Raw genomic sequence first — 21373 nt, forward strand, 5'->3', positions numbered from 1 at the left:
TAAAACAACGATCTGCTATTGACACTTCACCCTTCAGAACCTATGCACCATTTCTCGCTGAGGTGACCTGCTCACGATGAAGTTTGCTGAGTGCTTGAGCTCACTACCACCTCTGTCCTTTACTTACTGTAAGCATCTCTCATTTGACTTGGTTTGTGTTTGTTGCCTTTTTTTTTTTTGAATGCTCTAAACTGTTTATTAGGTAAGAATTTTATAAACAGTACTTATATTAGCCGTAGCGGCAGAGCTCAAGCTGGAGAGTATTGCATCATCTCCATGCCGTCTGGGAAGAACCACCAATTTTGTGCAGGGACAAGTGACCCTTTCTGAGACCAGGGCTCTTTCTGCCTGCTGATGTCAGCCTATGCTTGTGGGCTGGTTTGGTGATCCATGGGGTGTTAGGGTTTCTTATGACAACTTTATGGAGTGGATCAATGGGAATAACCTCAAAGATTGGTACATAGAATCATCCCTAACACAGGAAGACCCCACAGGCCCCGCAGTGGCATCCAGCTTGCTCCTTGGCAACAGACTGAAGGCTTTGAGCAAACTTGAGCTGGTTGACCCCATGGTGGACAGGCTTGCATACGTAGCACCCTTAGAAACTGGGCATTTGCAGCCACCATGGTGCACAGGAATCCAATATATGACATGACCTTGCTTGGCCTTGTATCTCAGCCTGCATGCCTGTTGGCTGGGTGGGGTGTGAGGGTGGGCAGCAGTGCAGTGCAGGATGGAGAGCTGGCGGTACTGCCAGCAATGTACCCTGAGGGCGTCATGTCCGTTGCTTCTTCCTCCCTAGTTCCTGGAGGTGTTTTTAAGTGTCCATCTGATGGCTGCCGCCACATGCAAAGGCCATCGCCCTTTTAAAATCTCTCTTGCATATGTCTTTTCTCCCGTCTTAGAATGTAAGGGATCACATTTATGTTCTTTGGTGTCATCAACAGTAGCTAGTTGGCTATTGGATGCAGTGCCATAACCCCACTAAATGACTGGTAAATATTCATAGGGTTTGCTGAATATTTTTATCTGTCTAATGTGCAGCAGAATTCCTGACCCAATTATCAAGGATAGAACTTTTTGAAACTTAAGGCACTAGCTATGATGCAGAAGAAAAGCATTCCATTATGGATGGTCACCAGAATGTTCTGCAACCAAGCTTAGTGGGGAAAAGTCCCTGGAAGAGAGTGGAGATCTCAGGGTTTGCCTAGAAAATCTTGGGTTAGAGATGGTATTTCTACTTCCAAATCCTTCTGCTCAACTACACTGATTTTTAAATTTTTTTGGATATGATTAGAATTGAGGCTAGTAATTCTTCTCTAGGGCTGTTGACACATCTCTCCTACCATCTTAACTAGTGAGTCAGCAAAATAGCTCTCTCCTGGGAAGGCAAAGTTACTTTTGGAAAGCTGGGCAAATCTCATCTCTCATTATTTTTTTCCCCACTGGTTCTTTATATTTTAGGTTTTGTCATTGAATGTGTGTAATTTATTTAGATTGACAAGTTCATTTTTTGTAAATGGGAATACCTGTTATTTTAAAATTTCTGTGGATTTTGGCAGAGCTTTTTGCCTTTTGTGATTTCTAGACACTCTCCTTGTAGTCTTTCTTCTCTCTGCCTGTGTTTTTTGTCTGTATTTTGCAGCCTCTACACACCTCATAAACATATATGACTTTTTCTCTGCAGGGATGGGGGGAGCGGGTATGTCTCATAGTAATAGTCTTTAGAGATACTATCCCTTTACATGATCTCCACTTAGGATCAAAAGGGAAAAAAAAAATACTGGGGAGAGGAAAAAATGGCTAAAACAAGTTTACCTAAACAAAAATGCAGCCCAAATGCCTTTTCCTTTAGTTTCTATAAGAAATCTAAAACTAGAAGCTGAAAAAAGTCACAAAAGCAAATTGTCTTCCAGGATGAACCAGTGGGTCTCTCAGGAAGAGATACTAATCGTATTCTTCTTTAGGCAAATTCGACCTGCTTGACTGGCAGGAAGTCTAAGCTCTCTGTGACCCGAGAAGCAGCACCATGGTAAGGTTGTCACAAGCAGAGCTGTGAGTCAGTTCTTTCTCCAAAGACTTCCTACCAAGAAGTGTTTCATTTTCAAGAGAAAGAGAAAAAAATATCCCCCCTCCCTTATTCCCCCATCCTCCATGAGTAAAATAGTTTCTAAATTTCCAGGGCTTAAAATCAGAACTAATTTGAAAAAAAAAAAAATGTTTAGAGGCCTTTCAACCCCTAAACACACAAGAAACAGACTTTTTTTACCTCAGAGTTTTGCCCTCTGTTAATTCAAGGCGACAATAACTGGTAGCATCTCATTCCCACTCCATCTTCCCATCCCATTTCCCACTCCAAACTCCAGAGTGAATTTCTGAGTCTCTAGCCACATTAGATTTCCTAAAACTTATAATTCACTTAAACTAACATTCTTTGGTGTTATGGGTGACTGTATACTTCTTGTCGTTTTGCTATCTTCAAAAAGAACTTTGATATCTGGCCTTCCTGGTTACCCCAAAAGACACCTAAAATATTGGAGAGATTTAGTGTTTGTTGACATCACATCCAGTGTGCCCAATATAATTCCTTGCCATGTTTGATTTTAATGTTCCTTGCATCTGTTCCCCTTCAGCACCCCTTTAATCTTGTTTTCTGACCTAAACTCTGTCCTTTCTTGTATTTTTTTCTGCTATTTACACTATACATCTTTGCTCTGCTCTAACTGTGATCTCTAATCCCTTGACTCCCCCTGTTCTCTGAATCTGTCAGGACCCCTTCCCCTGCCTAACTTTGCCTCACTAACAGTCCGGGATAGTCACTATCCTAGGACACCATGGGATCTTTTGGTTGGGGTCCTAGAAATCCCTCACCCCTTGTTCTCTTGCCTCCTTCTCTCAGGGCTGCTCAAGAACCATGCCACACTTCTCTTGTCCATTTCCCTTCTCATCTTCCAAAGCAGTTCTTTCAAGATTTCAGTTTTCCTTGGAATTTTCCTGGCTTCACAGCCAGCATTTCTTCCCAGAAGAAAATAGAGGGTGTTAGGCTTCTAACTTTGACCCACTGCTGGATGCTCATACTCTTGTCAAAATAACCACTATTTACGTTCTAAGCACTCCCAAATCTATACTTTCATCTCAAGTTTGTTACCTTCACTGATATTTGAGCTCATGAATCCAACTCCTCAATGAACATTTCCTGTTGATTGTTGTTCATTTACCTTAAAAATCAACAGAACCCACACTGAATTTAGTATATTCCTATTGTTAAACCTGCGGAGAAGGCAATGGCACCCCACTCCAGTACTCTTGCCTGGAAAATCCCATGGACAGAGGAGCCTGGTGGGCTGCAGTCCATGGGGTCGCTAAGAGTCGGACATGACTGAGCAACTTCACTTTCACTTTTCACTTTCATACATTGGAGAAGGAAATGGCAACCCACTCCAGTGTTCTTGCCTGGAGAATCCCAGGATCGGCAGAGTCTGGTGGGCTGCCATCTATGCGGTCACACAGAGTTGGACATGTCTGACGTGACTTAGCAGCAGCAGCAGCAGCATTCTTAAACCTGAGATGTAATATAAAGCTTCATTTTATATTCATATGGTTTTGAATTAAGTCAGAGAAGAGAACAACCAAATGATTTTAAAACTATCACAAAATAGAGCAAAAAGAACTTGTTGCTATTGTTCATTTGCCCACTTGTGTCTGACTTAATGATCAGTTAAATAGGCAGAGATAGCCAGAAGTCTAGGATAATCTCTAGATATAATTTAAAGTGACTTGGTTTATGTAGTTTCCTAATAAGAGAGAGAATACAAAAGGAGGAATACATTTGAGAGTTTAAAAAATGAAGTCATTTCTGGACAAGTATAATTTGAGTGAATATGATATTCAGAATGCAGGTAAGTAAATGAGTTTTGTTATTGTTCAGTAATGAAGTCATGTCAAACTGTCTGCAACCCTATGGACTGCAGCACATCAGTCTCCTTTGTCCTCCACTATCTCCTCAAGTTTGCTCAAACTCATGTCCATTGAGTTGGTGACGCTATCTAACCATCCCATCCTCTGCTGCCCCCTTTTCCTTTTGCCTTCAATATTTCCCAGTATCATGGTCTTTTCCAATGAGTCAGCTCTTCACATCAGGTGGCCAAAATTTTGGAGGTTCAACTTCAGCATCAGTTCTTCCAATGAATATTCAGGATTGGTTTCCTACACTGACTGGTTTGATCTTGCAGTCCAGGTGACTCTCAAGAGTCTTCTCTAGCACCACAATCCAAAAGCATTAATTCTTTGGCGCCTAGTCTTCTTTATGGTCCAGCTCTCACATCTGTACATGACTACTGCAAAAACTGTAACTTTGACTATACAGACCTTTGTTTGCAAAATGACATGTCTGCTTTTTAATGCACTGTCTAGGTTTGTCATCGCTTTCTTTCCAAGGAGCAAGCATCTTTTAATTTCATGGCTGCAGTCACTGTCCACAATGATTTTTATTTAAAAGAACTAAAAGTAAAAAATGTATTTTGGAGTTATCAGTATAGCGGTGGTAGAAATTTTTGGAGGGAAAAGTATTGTCTGGGAAGATTGTCAGTGAGAAAAGATCAAGAGGAAAATCCTAGGGGACATCATTGTTTTGGTAAGTTGATAAAGGAACCATAATATGAAACTAAGGAGAATGTAATAACATACAAGTAAGCTAGATAGTTTGAGGAAAAATAAGTGCTCAAAAGCATCGGTTGCCAAGAAGAAATTAACTATGGTAAGAACTGCACTGTGACTGTTGCACTTCACAGTTATTGACATTAGCAGGAATCATTTCAGGTGGAAGACAGATTTTTAAGGGATAAACAGGGAATGTAAACTCAAGTGGGAGAGAGGAGCACACACATCATCATCTGTAGTGTAAAGCGGATTTATGGAGAGCTATAATATAAGTATTGATGATAGGCTTTGGGAGGAGGAGGAAAAAGCACTTCCAGTGAGTTTGGAGACTCGGGAGGGTTCATGGAAAAGGTAGTATTTCAGCATGATTTTTAAGGACAGGCGGGATTTTTAATCAATTGAAGCACATTTTGCATATAATAAAATGTTCCCATTTTAAGTTTGCAGTTTAAGGAATTTGACAAGTATTTGTCCTCAAGTAACCACACCTCAGTCATTATATAGAACATTTCCAGTATCCCAGGGTATTTTGTCATGCCTGTATGCAGTTAATACTTAGCCTCAGGGAACTCCTGCTTTTCTTTCAGTCACTGTAGATTAATTTTTCCTCATTTATAATTCCACATAAATGAGATCATAGATATGCATTCTTATGCTTAACACTTTTTTTTTTTTGCAATTTATCAGTGTGGTTGCCATTTAAGTAGTTATTGCTTTTAATGTCGAGTAATATTCTCTTGTATGGAAATTGCAATATGATTGGCTTCCCTGGTGGCTCAGTGGTGAAGAATACACCTGCCAATGCAGAAGCTGCTGATTTTATCCTTGGGTCAGGAAGATCCCCTGGAGAAGGCAATGGCAACCCACTCCAGTATTATTGCCTGGGAAATCCCCAGAACAGAGGAACCTGACGGACTACAGTCCATAGGGTTGCAAAACAACAGTTCTATTGTATACCAAAATTTGTTCATCCATTCACCTGTTGATGCGCATTTCAGTTGTTTTCAATTTACAGCTACTGTGAATAAAACTGCTTGTAACTGTTCATGATCAAGTCTTTCTGTGGACAAATATATTTACTTTTCTTGGCTATATATATCACAGAGGGATTTCCGTGCCATATGGTAATTATATGTGTACCTTCATAAGAAACTGGTACGTTGTTTCACAAAGTGGTAAATTTTTACATTCCAATTAGCAATATATGAGACTTTCAGTTGCTCTACCTCTTCATCAGCATTTGATATGCCAGGTTTTAAACTTTAGCCATTATATAAAGTGTGTAGTGATATCTCATTATGGTGATCAAGTGCTTTTTCTGCATAAGACATGATCGTGTAGTTTTCTGTGGTTTATTTTATTGTATTGTCTTTTGAATGTTGGTCTTAAACAGTGGGTCAACAGCATATCCCTTTCTCTGTTTTCTGAAATTGGTTGCATAGGCTTAATATTTATTTCTAAATTGTTTGATGAAACTCAGAATGAAGCCATCTTAACCTGGAGGTTTTTTGTTGGAATGTTTTTAATAATTAATTTATGTAATATTCTTTAACATTAAATAGTTAAATAAATTATTTACAGCAAAATTCATAGCAAAATTCTCTGAGATTTCATTGATTCTTGCTTAACCTAATATTTACCATGTTGGTTGCACAATGATAATTTTCCAAATTCAGTAATCCCTAAACAATTACATTAGCCCTTAGGATCTTAGAGTAAATAAGAGATGACTCCTCACCCAGGGACATTTCTCCAATGAGTTTTTGTTTTTTTTTTAGTTTTTTATTTTTTAAATTTTAAAATCTTTAATTCTTACATGCGTTCCCAAACATGAACCCCCCTCCCACCTCCCTCCCCACAACATCTCTCTGGGTCATCCCCATGCACCAGCCCCAAGCATGCTGCACCCTGCGTCAGACATAGACTGGCGATTCAATTCTTACATGATAGTATACATGTTAGAATGCCATTCTCCCAAATCATCCCACCCTCTCCCTCTCCCTCTGAGTCCAAATCTGTGTCTTTTTTCCTGTCTTGCATACAGGGTCGTCATTGCCATCTTCCTAAATTCCTGGAAGAAGCTCATCCTATAAAAGGCTCATAGGAAGGGACCCCCACTAAGTATTTCCTGAGTTCAGGCACATGCAAAATTGTTTTATAATCTTAAAACTTGAGTGGCAGATTCACCAGATATAATTTTCTTGGTTCACACATTTTTTCCCCCTTAGTTCAGTTCAGTTCAGTTGCTCAATCGTGTCCGACTCTTTGCGACCCCATGAATCGCAGCACGCCAGGCCTCCCTGTTCATCACCATCTCCCGGAGTTCACTCAGACTCATGTCCATCGAGTCCGTGATGCCATCCAGCCATCTCATCCTCTGTCATCCCCTTCTCCTCCTGCCCCCAATCCCTCCCAGCATCAGAGTCTTTTCCAATGAGCCAACTCTTCTCATGAGGTGGCCAAAGTACTGGAGTTTCAGTTTCAGCATCGTTCCTTCCAAAGAAATCCCAGGGTTGATCTCCTTCGGAATGGACTGGTTGGATCTCCTTGCAGTCCAAGGGACTCTTAAGAGTCTTCTCCAACACCACAGTTCAAAAGCATCAATTCTTCGGCACTCAGCCTTCTTCACAGTCCAACTCTCACATCCGTACATGACTAATGGAAAAACCATAGCCTTGACTAGACGGACCTTAGTCGGCAAACTAATGAAAATACTGCTTCATTATTATCCTGCCTTTTATGTTGCTTTTTGAGAAATCTGATAATCTAATTCTCTTGCCTCTATAATTTGTTTCATCTTTTCTTTCCAGAGCCCTTGAATATTTTTACTTTATGTCTCAGAGTTCATCTTTCTGTGCCAGTTTTCTCAGGAACCTGCTGATCCCTCTCAGCATATGAGTTCTTACTTTATTCTGGAGAGACTGAAAATATTTTTTTTTTCATTATTATAGTTTAAATTTTTTGAAATAAATTTATTTATTTTAATTGGAGGCTAATTACTTTACAATATTGTATTGGTTTTGCCATACACTGACATGAATCCACCACGAGTGTACATGTGTTCCCCATCCTGAACCCCCCTCCCACCTGCCTCTCCATCCCACCCTCTAGGTCATCCCAGTGCACCAGCCCTGAGCACCCTGTATCATGCATCAAACCTGGACTTGCGATTCATTTCACATAATGATAATATACATGTTTCAATGCCATTCTCCCAAATCATCCCACCCTTGCCCTCTCCCACAGAGTCCAAAAGACTGTTCTATATATGTGTCTCTTTTGGTGTCTCACATACAGGGTTATCATTACCCTCTTTCTAAATTGCATATATATGCATTAGTATACTGTATTGGCAGAGAAGGCACTGGCACCCCACTCCAGTACTTTTGCCTGGAAAATCCCATGGACAGAGGAGCCTGGTAGGCTGCAGTCCATGGGGTCGCTGAGGGTCAAACTGAGCGACTTCAGTTTCACTTTTCATTTTCACGCATTGGAGAAGGAAATGGCAACCCACTCCAGTGTTCTTGCCTGGAGAATCCCAGAGACGGGGGAGCCTGGTGGGTTGCCATCTATGGGGTCGCACAGAGTCGGACATGACTGAAGTGACTTAGCAGCAGCAGCAGCATACTCTATTGGTGTTTTTCTTTCTGGCTTACTTCACTCTGTATAATAGTTTCCAGTTTCATCCACCTCATTAGAACTGATTCAAATGTATTCTTTTTAATGGCTGAGTAATACTCCATTGTGTATATGTACCACAGCTTTCTTATCCATTCATCTGCTGATGGACATCTAGGTTGCCTCCAAGTCCTTCCATGTCAAGTGCTGTGATGAATATTGGGGTACACGTGTCTCTTTCAATTCTGGTTTCCTCAGTGTGGATGCCCAAAAGTGGGATTGCCGGGTTGCATGGCAGTTCTATTTTCAGTATTTTTAAGGAATCTCCACACTCTTCTCCACAGTGGCTGTACTAGTTTGCATTGCCACCAACAGTGTAAGAGGGTTCCCTTTTCTCCACACCCTCTCCAGCATTTATTGCTTGTAGGCTTTTGGATCACAGCCATTCTGACTGGCATGAAATGGTACCTCATTGTGGTTTTGATTTGCATTTCTCTGATAATGAGTGATGCTGAGCATCTTTCATGTATTTGTTAGCCATCCATATGTCTTCTTTGGAGAAATGTCTGTTTAGTTCTTTGGCCCATTTTTTGATTGGGTCATTTATTTTTCTGGAATTGATCTACAGGAGTTGCTTGCATATTTTTGAGATTAATTCTTTGTCAGTTGCTTCATTTGCTATTATTTTCTCTCATTCTGAAGGCTGTTCCCCCCCCTTGCTTATAGTTTCCTTTGTTGTGCAGAAACTTTTAATTTTAATTCAGTCCCATTTGTTTAATTTTGCTTTTATATCCAATATTCTGGGAGGTGGGTCATAAAGGATCCTGCTGTGATTTATGTCAGAGAGTGTTTTGCCTATGTTCTCCTCTAGGAGTTTTATAATTTCTGGTCTTACGTTTAGATCTTTAAACAATTTTGCGTTTATTTTTGTGTATAGTGTTGAAAGTCTTCTAGTTCCATTGTTTTACAAGTAGTTGACCAGTTTTCCCAGCACCACTTGTTAAAGGGATTGTCTTTTCTCCATTGTATATTCTTGCCTCCTTTGTCAAATATAGGGTGTCCATAAGTGCATGGATTTATCTCTGGGCTTTCTATTTTGTTCCATTGATCTATATTTCTGTCTTTGTGCCAGTACCATACTGTCTTGATGACTGTGGCTTTGTAGCAGAGCCTGAAGTCAGGCAGGTTGATTCCTCCAGTTCCATTCTTCTTTCCCAAGATTGCTTTGGCTATTTGAGGGTTTTTTGTATTTCCATACAAATTGTGAGATTATTTGTTCTAGCTCTGTGAAAAATACTGTTGGTAGCTTGATAGGGATTGCATTGAATCTATAGATTGCTTTGGGCACTGGACTCATTTTCACGATATTGATTCTTCTGATCCATGACCATGGTATATTTCTCCATCTATTAGTGTCCTCTTTGATTCCTTTCACCAGTGTTTTATTGTTTTCTATATATAGGTCTTTTGTTTCTTTAGGTAGATATATTCCTAAGTATTTTAATTTTTTCATTGCAATGGTGAATGGAATTGCTCCCTTAATTTCTCTGTTTTCTCATTATTAGTGTGTAGGAATGCAAGGGATTTCTGTTTGTTGATTTTATATCCTGCAACTTTACTATATTCATTGATTAGCTGTAGCAATTTTCTGGTGGAGTCTTTAGGGTTTTCTATGTAGAGGATCATGTCATCTGCAAACTGTGAGTTTTACTTCTCATTTTCCAGTTTGGATTCCTTTTATTTCTTTTACTGCTCTGATTGCTGTGGCCAAAACTTCCAAAACTATGTTTAATAGTAGTGGTGAGAGTGGGCACCCTTGTCTTGTTTCTGACTTTAGGGGAAATGTTTTCAATTTTTCACCATTGAGGATAATGTTTGCTGTGGGTTTGTCATATATAGCTTTTATTATGTTGAGGTATGTTCCTTCTATTCTTGCTTTCTGGAGGTTTTTTTTTTTAATCATAAATCGATGTTGAATTTTGTCAAAGGCTTTCTCTGCATCTATTGAGATAATTGTATGGTTTTTTAGTTTCAGTTTGTTAATGTGGTGTATTACACTGATTGGTTTGCGGATATTGAAGAATCCTTGCATCGCTGGGATAAAGCCCACTTGGTCATGGTGTATCATCTTTTTAATGTGTTGTTGGATTCTGTTTGCTAGAATTTTGTTAAGGATTTTTGCATCTATGTTCATCAGTGATATTGGCCTGTAGTTTTGTGTGTGTGTGTGTGTGTGTGTGTGTGTGTGTGTGTGGTATCTTTGTCTGGTTTTGGTATTAGGGTGATGGTGGCCACATAGAATGTGTTTGGAAGTTTACCTTCCTCTGCAATTTTCTGGAAGAATTTGAGTAGGATAGGTGTTAGCTCTTCTCTAAATTTTTGTTAGAGTTTAGCTGTGAAGCTGTCTGGACCTGGGCTTTTGTTTGCTGGAAGATTTCTGATTACAGTTTCAATTTCTGTGCTTGTGATTGGTCTGTTAAGATTTTCTATTTCTTCCTGGTTCAGTTTTGGAAAATTGTACTTTTCTAAGAATTTGTCCATTTCCTCCAAGTTGTCCATTTTATTGTCTCTTATGATCCTTTATATTTCTGTGTTGTCTGTTGTGATCTCTCCATTTTCATTTCTAATTTTATTGATTTGATTTTTCTCCCTTTGTTTCTTGATGAGTCTGGCTAATGGTTTGTCAATTTTATTTATCCTTTCAAAGAGCCAGCTTTTGGCTTTGTTGATTTTTGCTATGGTCTCTTTTGTTTCTTTTGCATTTATTTCTGCCCTAATTTTTAAGATTTCTTTCCTTCTACTAACCCTGGGGTTCTTAATTTCTTCCTTTTGTAGTTGTTTTAGGTGTAGAGTTAGGTTATTTATTTGACTTTTTTCTTGTTTCTTGAGGTATGCCTGTATTGCTATGAACTTTCCTCTAAGTACTGCTTTTATAGTGTCCCACAGGTTTTGGGTTGTTGTGTTTTCATTTTCATTCATTTCTATGCATATTTTTATTTCTTTTTTGATTTTTTCTGTGATTTGTTGATTATTCATCAGTGTGTTGTTCAGCCTCCATATGTTGGAATTTTTAATAGTTTTTCTCCTCTAATTGAGATCTAATCTTACTGCATTGTGGTCAGAAAAGATGCTTGGAATGATTTTTTTTTTTTAAATTTACAAAGGCTATATTTATGGCCCGGGATGTGATCTATCCTGGAGAAGCTTCCGTGCACACTTGAGAAAAAGGTGAAATTCATGGTTTTGGGGTGAAATATCCTAACGATATCAATTAGGTCTAACTGGTCTATTGTATCATTTAAAGGTTGTGTTTCCTTGTTCATTTTCTGTTTATTGATCTATCCAAAGGTGTGAGTAGGGTATTAAAGTTTCCCACTATTATTGTATTATTGTTAATTTCTCCTTTCATACTTGTTAGCATTTGTCTTACATATTGCGGTGCTCCTATGTTGGGTGCATATATAATTATAATTGTTATATCTTCTTCTTGGATTGATCCTTTGATCATTATGTAGTGTCCTTCTTTGTCTCTTTTCACAGCCTTTGTTTTAAAGTCTATTTTATCTGATATGAGTATTGCTACTCCTGCTTTCTTTTGATCTCTATTTGCATGGAATATCTTTTTCCAGCCCTTCACTTTCAGTCTGTATGTGTCCCTTGTTTTGATTTGGGTCTCTTGTAGACAACATATATAGGGGTCTTTTTCTGTATCTATTCACCCAGTCTTTGTCTTTTGGTTGGGGCATTCAACCCATTTCCATTTAAGGTAATTGTTGATAAGTATGATCTCATTACCATTTACTTTATTGTTTTGGGTTAGAGTTTATACACCCTTTTTGTGTTTCCTGTCTAAAGATCCTTTAGCATTAGTTGGAGAGCTGGTTTGGTGGTGCTGAATTCTCTCAGCTTTTGCTTGTCTGTAAAGCTTTTGATTTCTCCTTCATATTTGAATGAGATCCTTGCTGGGTACAGTAATCTGGGTTGTAGGTTATTTTCTTTCATCACTTTAAGTATGTCCTGCCATTCCCTCCTGGCCTGAAGAGTTTCTATTGAAAGATCAGCTGTTATCCTTATGGGAATCCCCTTGTGTGTTATTTGTTGTTTTTCCCTTGCTGCTTTTAATATTTGTTCTTTGTGTTTGATCTTTGTTAATTTGGTTAATATATGTCTTGGGGTGTTTCACCTTGGGTTTATCCTGTTTTGGACTCTCTGGGTTTCTTGGACTTGGATGATTATTTCCTTCCCCATTTTAGGGATGTTTTCAAGTATTATTTCCTCAAGTATTTTCTCATGGTCTTTCTTTTTGTCATCTTCTTCTGAGACTCCTATGATTCGAATGTTGGAGCATTTGACATTGTCTCAGGGATCTTTGAGATTGTCCTCATTTCTTTTAATTCGTTTTTCTTTTTTCTCTCTGATTCATTTATTTCTACCAGTCTATCTTCTACCTCACTTATTCTATCTTCCGCCTCCATTATTCTACTGTTGGTTCCCTCCAGAGTGTTTTTGATCTCATTTATTGCATTATTCAGTATATAATGACTCTTTTTTATTTCTTCTAGGTCCTTGTTGAACCTTTTTTGAATCTTCTCAATCCCTGTCTCCAGGCTGTTTATCTTAACTCCATTTTGTTTTCAAGGTTTTGTATCATTTTCACTATCATTATTCAGAAATCTTTATCAGGTAGATTCCCTATCTCCTCCTCTTTTGTTTGGTGGTGGGCATTTGCCTGTTCCTTTACCTGCTGGGTATTTCTATGCCTTTTCATCTTGTTTAGATTGCTGTGTTTGAGGTGGCCTTTCCGTATTCTGGCAGTGTGTGATTCCTCTTTATTGTGGAGGTTTCTCGCTGTGGGTTGTGTTGTCAAGTTTTCCTGGAAGCTTGTGTCGGTATGCTGGTGGGTGGAGCGGGATTTCTTCTGTCTGGAGTGCAATGAAGTGTCCAGTAATGAGTTTTGAGAGGTCAGTGGGTTTGGTGTGACTTTGGGCAGCCTGTATATTGAAGCTCGGGGCTATGTTCCTGTGTTGCTGGAAAAATTGTGTGGTATGTCTTTCTCTGGAACTTGTTGGCCTTTGGGTAGTGGTTGGTTTCAGTGTAGGTTTGGAGGTGTTTGATGAGCTCCTATCAATTAATGTTCCTTGGAGTCACAAGTTCTCTGGTTTTCTCAGGATTTGGACTTAAGCCTACTGCTTCTGATTTTCAGTCTTATTCTTACAGTAGCCTCAAGACTTCTCCATCTATACAGCACCATTGATAAAACATCTAGGTTAAAGATGAAAAGTTTCTCCACAGTGAGGGACATCCAGAGAGGTTCACAGAGTTACATGGAGGAGAGAAGAGGGAGGAGGGAGATAGAGGTGACCAAGAGGAGAAGAGGGGGGATCAAAAAGGGAGAGAGCAAGCTAGCCAGTAATCATTTCTCTATGTGCTCTCCACTGTTTGGGCCCATCAGAGATGTTCACAGAGTTACACAGAGAAGAGAAGACAGAGGAAGGAGACAGAGGTTGCCAGGAGGATAAAGGGGGGAATCAAAAGGAAAGACACAGATCCAGCCAGTAATCAGTTCCCTAAGTGTTCTCCACCATCTGGAAAGAGATGGAGATTCACAGAGTTGGGTAGAGAAGACAAGGGGGAGGGAAGAGATAGAGGTGACCTGGTGGATAAAAAGGAGAGTCCAAAGGGGGAGAGAGCAGTCAAGCCAGTAATCTAGCTCCTAAGCAAAAATGGGTACTTAAGATTGGGTTCTTAAAGATACAGAATTGATAACAAATACCAAAAAACAAAGATTAAAAATCTAAAGTAGAGGTTGGATTCTCAAAAATACAATAGTAAATTTTTAAAAAGTCACAAAATTATAATATATATATATATATGAAGTTTGCTTTAAAAAATAGGATTTTTTTTGCAAAGTAATAGTAGGTTATAAAAATGAAAATTAAAGGAGTCATACAGGACTTAAAAATAATTTTTTTTAATTTAAAAAATGATAATAGTAAAACTATATTTAGGACTTTCTCTGGTGTTGTTGTGGACAGTGTGGGGTCAGTTCATTTTCAGGTAGTTCCTTGATTTGGCTTATTCTTCTCCAGATCTATAGGCCCTTTCCTATGTAGTCGGTGCTAATTACAGAGTTTTAATCTATTGCACCTGTTACTTCCAAGGCGGTTCCCTCTGTTTTGACTTCTCCTGTTTGCTGGTCTCTTCAGTGTCTAACTTCTGCCCTGACACAAGGGGCCGATGGTGGACACTTTTTAGGCACACTTGTTCAGTCATGCAAGTGAAGGAGGAACACTGCAAACAAATAACACTGGCATGTGCTCACAGTGTCTCGGCCACACTGCGTTTGCCCCTGCTCACAGCATGTGTGCTTTCCCTGTCTGTACTGTTCAGGCTCTAGGTTACTCTGCCCGAAACTCTCAGAGGCCGGCCCTGGGTTGTTTGCCTGTCCCAGGTCTAAGCTGCTCAGGTTCAGGTACTTGGGTATTCCACAAAGGTGCAGACTCGGTTGAGCATGCGTTTTGTGTCCTTCCCAGGTCTGAGCAGCTCAGGTGACTGGGTGCTTGGTGAGCATGGTCACTGTGACTTATCGCCTCCCCCGTCCCTGCTGCTTAGTGTTCTGGGTGTACAACTGGAACACCTTCTCAGGTGTGCTGTGTGTCTCTTCTGGGGAGCTGATCTCTGGCTGCGACCCTCCCGGCAGATGTTGACCATCCAGAATCCCAAGAAGTTTTGGCTAGCAACAAATCCTGCTTGCAGTTTGGTAGAGGATGCCTCTCTGGGGGCATGATAGCCACCTTCCAGCTACGGCTGCCCTCACTTACCTGTCTCTGGCAGGGATGGGCCAGTCCGCAGCCAGCTAGCTCTGCTCAGCCCTTTGTTTTGTGAGCGTGCCTGGTGGTATCTTCAGTTCAGTTGCTCAATCATGTCTGACTCTTTGCGACCCCATGAATTGCAGCACACCAGGCCTCCCTGTCCATCATCAACTCCTAGAGTTCACTCAAACTCATGTCCATTAAGTTGGTGATGCCATCCAGCCATCTCATCCTTTGTCGTCCCCTTCTCCTCCTTCCCTCAATCCCTCCCAGCATCAGAGTCTTTTCCAATGAGTCAACTCTTCACATGAGGTGGCCAAAGTACTGGAGTTTCAGCTTTAGAATCATTCCTTCCAAAGAATACCCAGGACTGATCTCCTTTAGAATGGACTGGTTGTATCTCCTTGTAGTCCAAGGGACTCTCAAGAGTCTTCTCCAACACCACAGTTCAAAATCATCAATTCTTCAACACTCAGCTTTCTTCATAGTCCAACTCTCACATCCATACATGACCATAAGAAAAACCATAGCCTTGACTAGACAGACCTTTGTTGGCATGTAGTGTCTCTGCTTTTGAATATGCCATCTACGTTGGTCATAACTTTTCTTCCATGGAGTAAGCGTCTTTTAATTTCATGGCTGCAATCACCGTCTGCAGTGGTTTTGGAGCTCCCATAAATAAAGTCTGACACTGTTTCCACTGTTTCCACATCTATTTGCCATGAAGTGATGAGACCAGATGCCATGATCTTAGTTTTTGAATGTTGAGTTTTAAGCCAGCTTTTTCACTCTTCTCTTTCACTTTTTCATCAAGAGGCTCTTCAGTTCCTGTTCACTTTCTGCCATATGGGTGGTGTCATCTGCATATCTGAGGTTATTCATATTTCTCCCAGCAATCTTGATTCTAGTATGTACTTCATCCAGCCCAGCATTTTGCATGATGTACTCTGCATATAAATTAAATAAGCAGGGTGACAATATACAGCCCTGACATACTGCTTTCCCAATTAGCAACCAGTCTGCTATTCCATGTCTGTTCTAACTGTTGTTTCCTGACCTGAATACAGATTTCTCAGGAGGCAGATAAAGTGGTTGGTAGTCTCATTTCTTGAAAAATTTTCCACAGTTTGTTGTGATTGACCCAATAAAGGCTTTGGCATAATCAATAAAGCAGAAGTAGATATTTGTCTGGAACTCTCTTGCATTGTTGATGATCCAACAGATGCTGGCAATTTGATCTCTGGTTCCTCTGCCTTTTTAAAATCCAGCTTGAACATCTCAAAGTTCACGGTTCACGTACTGCTGAAGCCTGGCTTGGAGAGTTTTGAGCATTACTTTGCTAGTGTGTGAGATGAGTACATTTGTGCGGTAGCTGGGGCATTCTTTGGCATTGCTCTTTTTTGGGATTGAAAGGAAAACTGACCTTTTCCAGTCCTGTGGCCAGTGCTGAATTTTCCAAATTTGCTGGCGTATTGAGTGCAGCACTTTCACAGCATCATCTTTCAGGATTTGAAATAGCTCAACTTGAATTTCATCACTTCCACTAGCTTTGTTCATAGTGACGCTTCCTAAGGCCCACTTGACTTCACATTCCAGGATATCTGGCTAGGTGAGTGATCACACCATTGTGATTATCTTGGTCATGAAGATCTTCTGTGTAAGCTCTTCCGTGTATTCTTGCCACCTCTTCTTAATATCTTCTGCTTCTGTGAGATCCATACCATTTCTGTCCTTTATCAAGCCCACCATTGCATGAAATGTTTCCTTGGTATCTCCAATTTTCTTGAAGAGATCTCTAGTCTTTCCCATTCTGTTGTTTTCATCTATTTCCTTGCATTGATCTCTGAGGCTGGCTTTTTAAAATCTCTCCTTGCTATTCTTTGGAACTTTGCATTCAGATGCTTATATCTTTACTTTTCTTCTTTGTTTTTCACTTCTCTTCTTTTCACAGCTATTTGTAAGGCCTCCTCAGACAGCCATTTTGTTTTTTTGCATTTCTTTTCCATGGGAATGGTCTTGATCTCTGTCTCCTGTACAATGTCACGAACCTTCATCCATAGTTCATCAGGCACTCTGTTTATCAGATCTAGTCCCTTAAATCTATTTCTCACTTCCACTGTGTAATCATAAGGAATTTGATTTAGGTCATAACTGAATGGCCTAGCAATTTTCCCTACTTTCTTCAATTTAAGTCTGAATTTGATAATAAGGAATTCATGATCTGAGCCACAGTCAGCTCCCGGTCTTGTTTTTGCTGACTGTATAGAGCTTCTCCACCTTTGGCTGCAAAGAATATAATCAGTCTAATTTCAGTGTTGACCATCTGGTGATGTCTGTGTGTAGAGTCTTCTCTTTTGTTGTTGGAAGAGGGTGTTTGCTATGACCAGTGCGTTCTCTTGGCAAAACTCTATTAGCTTTCACCCTGCTTCATTCCTTACTCCAAGGCCAAATTTGCCTGTTACTCCAGGTGCTTCTTGACTGCCTAATTTTGCATTCCAGTCCCCTATAATGAAAAGGACATCTTTTTTTTTTTTTTTTTTTGGTGTTAGTTCTATAAGGTATTGTTGGTCTTTATAGAAAATTTAAACTTCAACTTCTTCAGTGTTACCAGTTGGGGCATAGGCTTAGATCACTGTGATATTGAATGGTTTGCCTTGGAAACGAACAGAGATCATTCTGTCATTTTTGACATTGCATCCAAGTACTTCATTTCATACTATTTTGTTGAACGTGATGGCTACTCCATTTCTTCTAAGGGATTCATGCCCACAATAGTAGGTATAATGGTCATCTGAGTTAAATTCACCCATTCCAGTCCATTTTAGTTAGCTGATTCCTAGAATGTCGATGTTCACTCTTGCCATCTCCTGTTTGACCACTTCCAATTTGCCTTGATTCATGGACCTAACATTCCAGGTACCTATGCAATATTGCTCTTTACAGTATCAGACCTTTCTTCTATCACCAGTCACATCTGCAACTGAGTATTGTTTTTGCTTTGGCTCCATCCCTTCATTCTTTCTGGAGTTATTTCTCCACTGATCTCCAGTAGCATATTGGGCACCTACCGACCTGGGGAGTTCCCCTCTCAGTATCCTATCATTTTGCCTTTTCATACTGTTCATGGGGTTCTCAAGGCAATAACATTGAAGTGTTTTGCCATTCCCTTCTCCAGTGGACCGCATTCTGTCAGACCTCTCCACCATGACAGCCCATCTTGGGTGGCCTCACACAGCATGACTTAGTTTCATTGAGTTAGACAAGGCTATGGTCTGTGTGATTAGTTTGACTAGTTTTCTGTGAGAATGGTTTCAGTGTGTCTGCCCTCTGATGCCCTCTAGCAACATCTACTGTCTTACTTCGGTCTCTCTTACCTTGGATTTGGGGTATCTCTTCACGGCTGCTCCAGCAAAGCACAGGTGCTGCTCTTTACCTTGGACAAGTGGTATCTACTCACCGCCACCCCTCCTACCTTGAACGTGGAGTAGCTCCTCTCAGCCCTCCTGTGTCTGGGCAGCCTTAGGCGGTGTCTTGGATTAAGGCTTTTTGAGGGATAGCTATCCCACAGTCTGATTTGCTATCTCAAGTTAGTTCCCTCAGATTGCCCTCGGGTATTCAGGCCTGGTCCTTACTCTAAGCAATGCAGCCCATGCATCCATGCCCAGCCTTTGGTGTCTGCACTGCTTCTCTACTGGGAGTTACCATTGGGCACGTAATCTGTGGGCTTAATTATTTATTTATTTTTCCTCCTGATTATGTTGCCCTCTGAGGTTCCAAGGCTCGCCACAGACTCGCCAGTGAGAGTGTTTCCTGGTGTCTGAAAACTTCTCTGTTTTTAAAGACTCCTTCCCAGGACAGATCTCCAACCCTCCCTCTTTTGTCTCTCTTTTTGTCTTTTATATTTTTTCCTACTTCCTTTAGATGACAAGGGCTGCTTTTCTGGGTGCCTGATGTCCTCTGCCAGCATTCAGAAGTTGTTTTGTGGAATTTACTCAGCGATCAAATGTTCTTTTGATGAATTTGTGAGGGAGAAAGTGGTCTCCCATTCCTATTCCTCTACCATCTTAGGACCACCCCCTATATTATAGTTTACATTTTTATTATTTTACATTGTTTTGATGTTTTTCTTCAGGGACAGAGTCATGTGAAATTTGTTTTTTTTTTTTTTTCTGTTTTCTATTTTAATCCTTTTACTGTTTTTCATTTTTCTTTGCATTTTTATTCTCTTGTTTCTTTACTGACTTTTTTCAATACTGTTTATTAAGTTTGTATTAAAATCTGTTCTCACTTGGGCATGCAGTAATTTAATCTTCTTTTTTGATATGATTTTTTTGTCTTTTGCTACTTCTTTCACCAGGAAAATTAACTCTAATTTTATTTTTATACTATTTTGTCCATTTTATTTTTAATTTTTGTGTTTTTTATTTAAGAGGTTTGTTAGTATCCTCCTGTGCTTGCTTAAAATGCTATGTTTTGTTTTCTTCATCTTCGTGGTTTATTTTTTCAAAGGCTTATCAGTAGAAAAATCTTTTATTTACAAATTCTGACATTTTTCAGTAGTTTAGTTTTTCTCCACTCTTACTCATTTTACAGATAGGCTTCTGAGTTTGATAACACCATATACTGGCTTTTTTGGCTGCCTCTGCTCATAAGCTATTTTTCTTTGTTATTGATATATAGCAATTTGATTATGATGTCCTTGGTGTAGTTTTCTGTATGTTTATTCAGCTTGGAGCTTGTTGAGAGTCATGGATCAATGCGTTTGTGATTGTCATCAAATTAGACAATTTTCAACTAGTATTTTTTTTTTTCCAAATATGTTTTCTATTTTCCTCCTTTCTGGGGTTAAATTTTATACTCATTTCCCCACAAGCCACTGAATCACATCATTGATTATTTTGTTTTTCCATCTTTTTTCTATGTTTCACTTTGGATATTTTCTATTACTATGACTTTAAGTCTAGTGATCTTCCCTTCTTCAGTGTCTAATCTGTTTCAAGTCCCAACTATGTAATTTTCAGTTGAGACACATTTTCATTTCTAGAAATCCTATTTTGTTTTTTAAATATCTTTATTTTCTTTTTACATAAGTCTATGTGTTTATTTTAATTCTTGAGCATATTTTAATGTTAAAATAACTTAAAAAAGCTTGCTTTTAAAAATTTCCTTTCTGAGTATGCTTGTATTGAGTGATCTTTTTCTCCTGATTAAAGGAAACATTTTCTTGCTTTTTCATATCAGTAACTTTTATTTAATGCTGACATTTTAAATATTGCATAATTCTTTGCTGGATTCTGTTGTATTCTTTTAAATAGTGTTGGGATTTGTTCTATCATGCAGTGATCCTTGTGGATCAGGTAATTCTTCTGGAGTACATTTTAAAATTTTTGTGTTGGGGCTGCACAGTAGCCTTTACTCTTTGCACTAGTAAGTTATAAACCTCATAGTGTTCTAGTGAATGTCCTGTGTATTTGACACAGTTTTTCCTCTCTGGCTGGTAGGTACCTAAGAGATTTACATTCTTGTGTGAAGCTTTGAGAATTATTTGGCTTATAGTTCCTCATTAGTTGTACTTTTTCTGGGCATGACCTGGAATGGTTACTTATAGATGCAGAAATTGGCAATAAGCCAAAGACCTTACGGAGCTATGGAAATTTCTGGAGAACCTTTACTATATAATTCCCTCTTCTTTGGCACTCTGACCTCCAAAGTCTAGCCACATTGGTATTTCTAAAATCTACTCTCTGTCTCCTCATTTCTCTGACTGCCATCCCTTCTTACATTATACAGTCCAGAAATGTCTTTCTGGTAGAAATCTGGGGTAATTATAGAGTTGACTTAAGTTGGTTTCCTTCTCTTAAGAATCACAGCCCTCTGCCGCCTTTTTTCATTGCCTGAAAAGAATCGTTTCATATATTTTTCATTTTTCTAGTTGTTTATTGTGGGAGGTAATGTACCATAGAAATTACTTTTTTATTGGTAGATGCAGAAATGAAGTATGATGTTTTAAGCATTGGAAATGGAGTGAATGAGCAACCCATGAAAAATTACATAAGCAAAGGCAGCGAGGGGCAAAACTCTGTATTCAAAAAATAATGGAGTGTTTGGGTCACTGGAGAGGCCTAATTGAAGAGGGGAAAAGAAATTAGAGATATGGTCTAAAAAGACTGATTCACTGTAACTTTCAAATATTTCTCTAGGTTCTGTTGTGAAGGAACTTTTCATATATAGCACCAGTCTCATATCAGTTGATCACAAAATATAGAAATTAATTAGGCGACCTA

General features: G+C 39.4%; 1 pseudogene; it reads right to left on the reverse strand.

Annotated features, from left to right (window-relative positions):
• Positions 1–229: 229 nt before the first annotated feature.
• LOC138438994 (large ribosomal subunit protein eL15-like) overlaps positions 230–21373 on the reverse strand; it is a 33822-nt pseudogene continuing 12678 nt past the window's right edge.

This window comes from Ovis canadensis, chromosome 1, assembly GCF_042477335.2.
Source record: "Ovis canadensis isolate MfBH-ARS-UI-01 breed Bighorn chromosome 1, ARS-UI_OviCan_v2, whole genome shotgun sequence".
In the NCBI taxonomy this organism is placed as follows: Eukaryota; Metazoa; Chordata; class Mammalia; order Artiodactyla; family Bovidae; genus Ovis; species Ovis canadensis.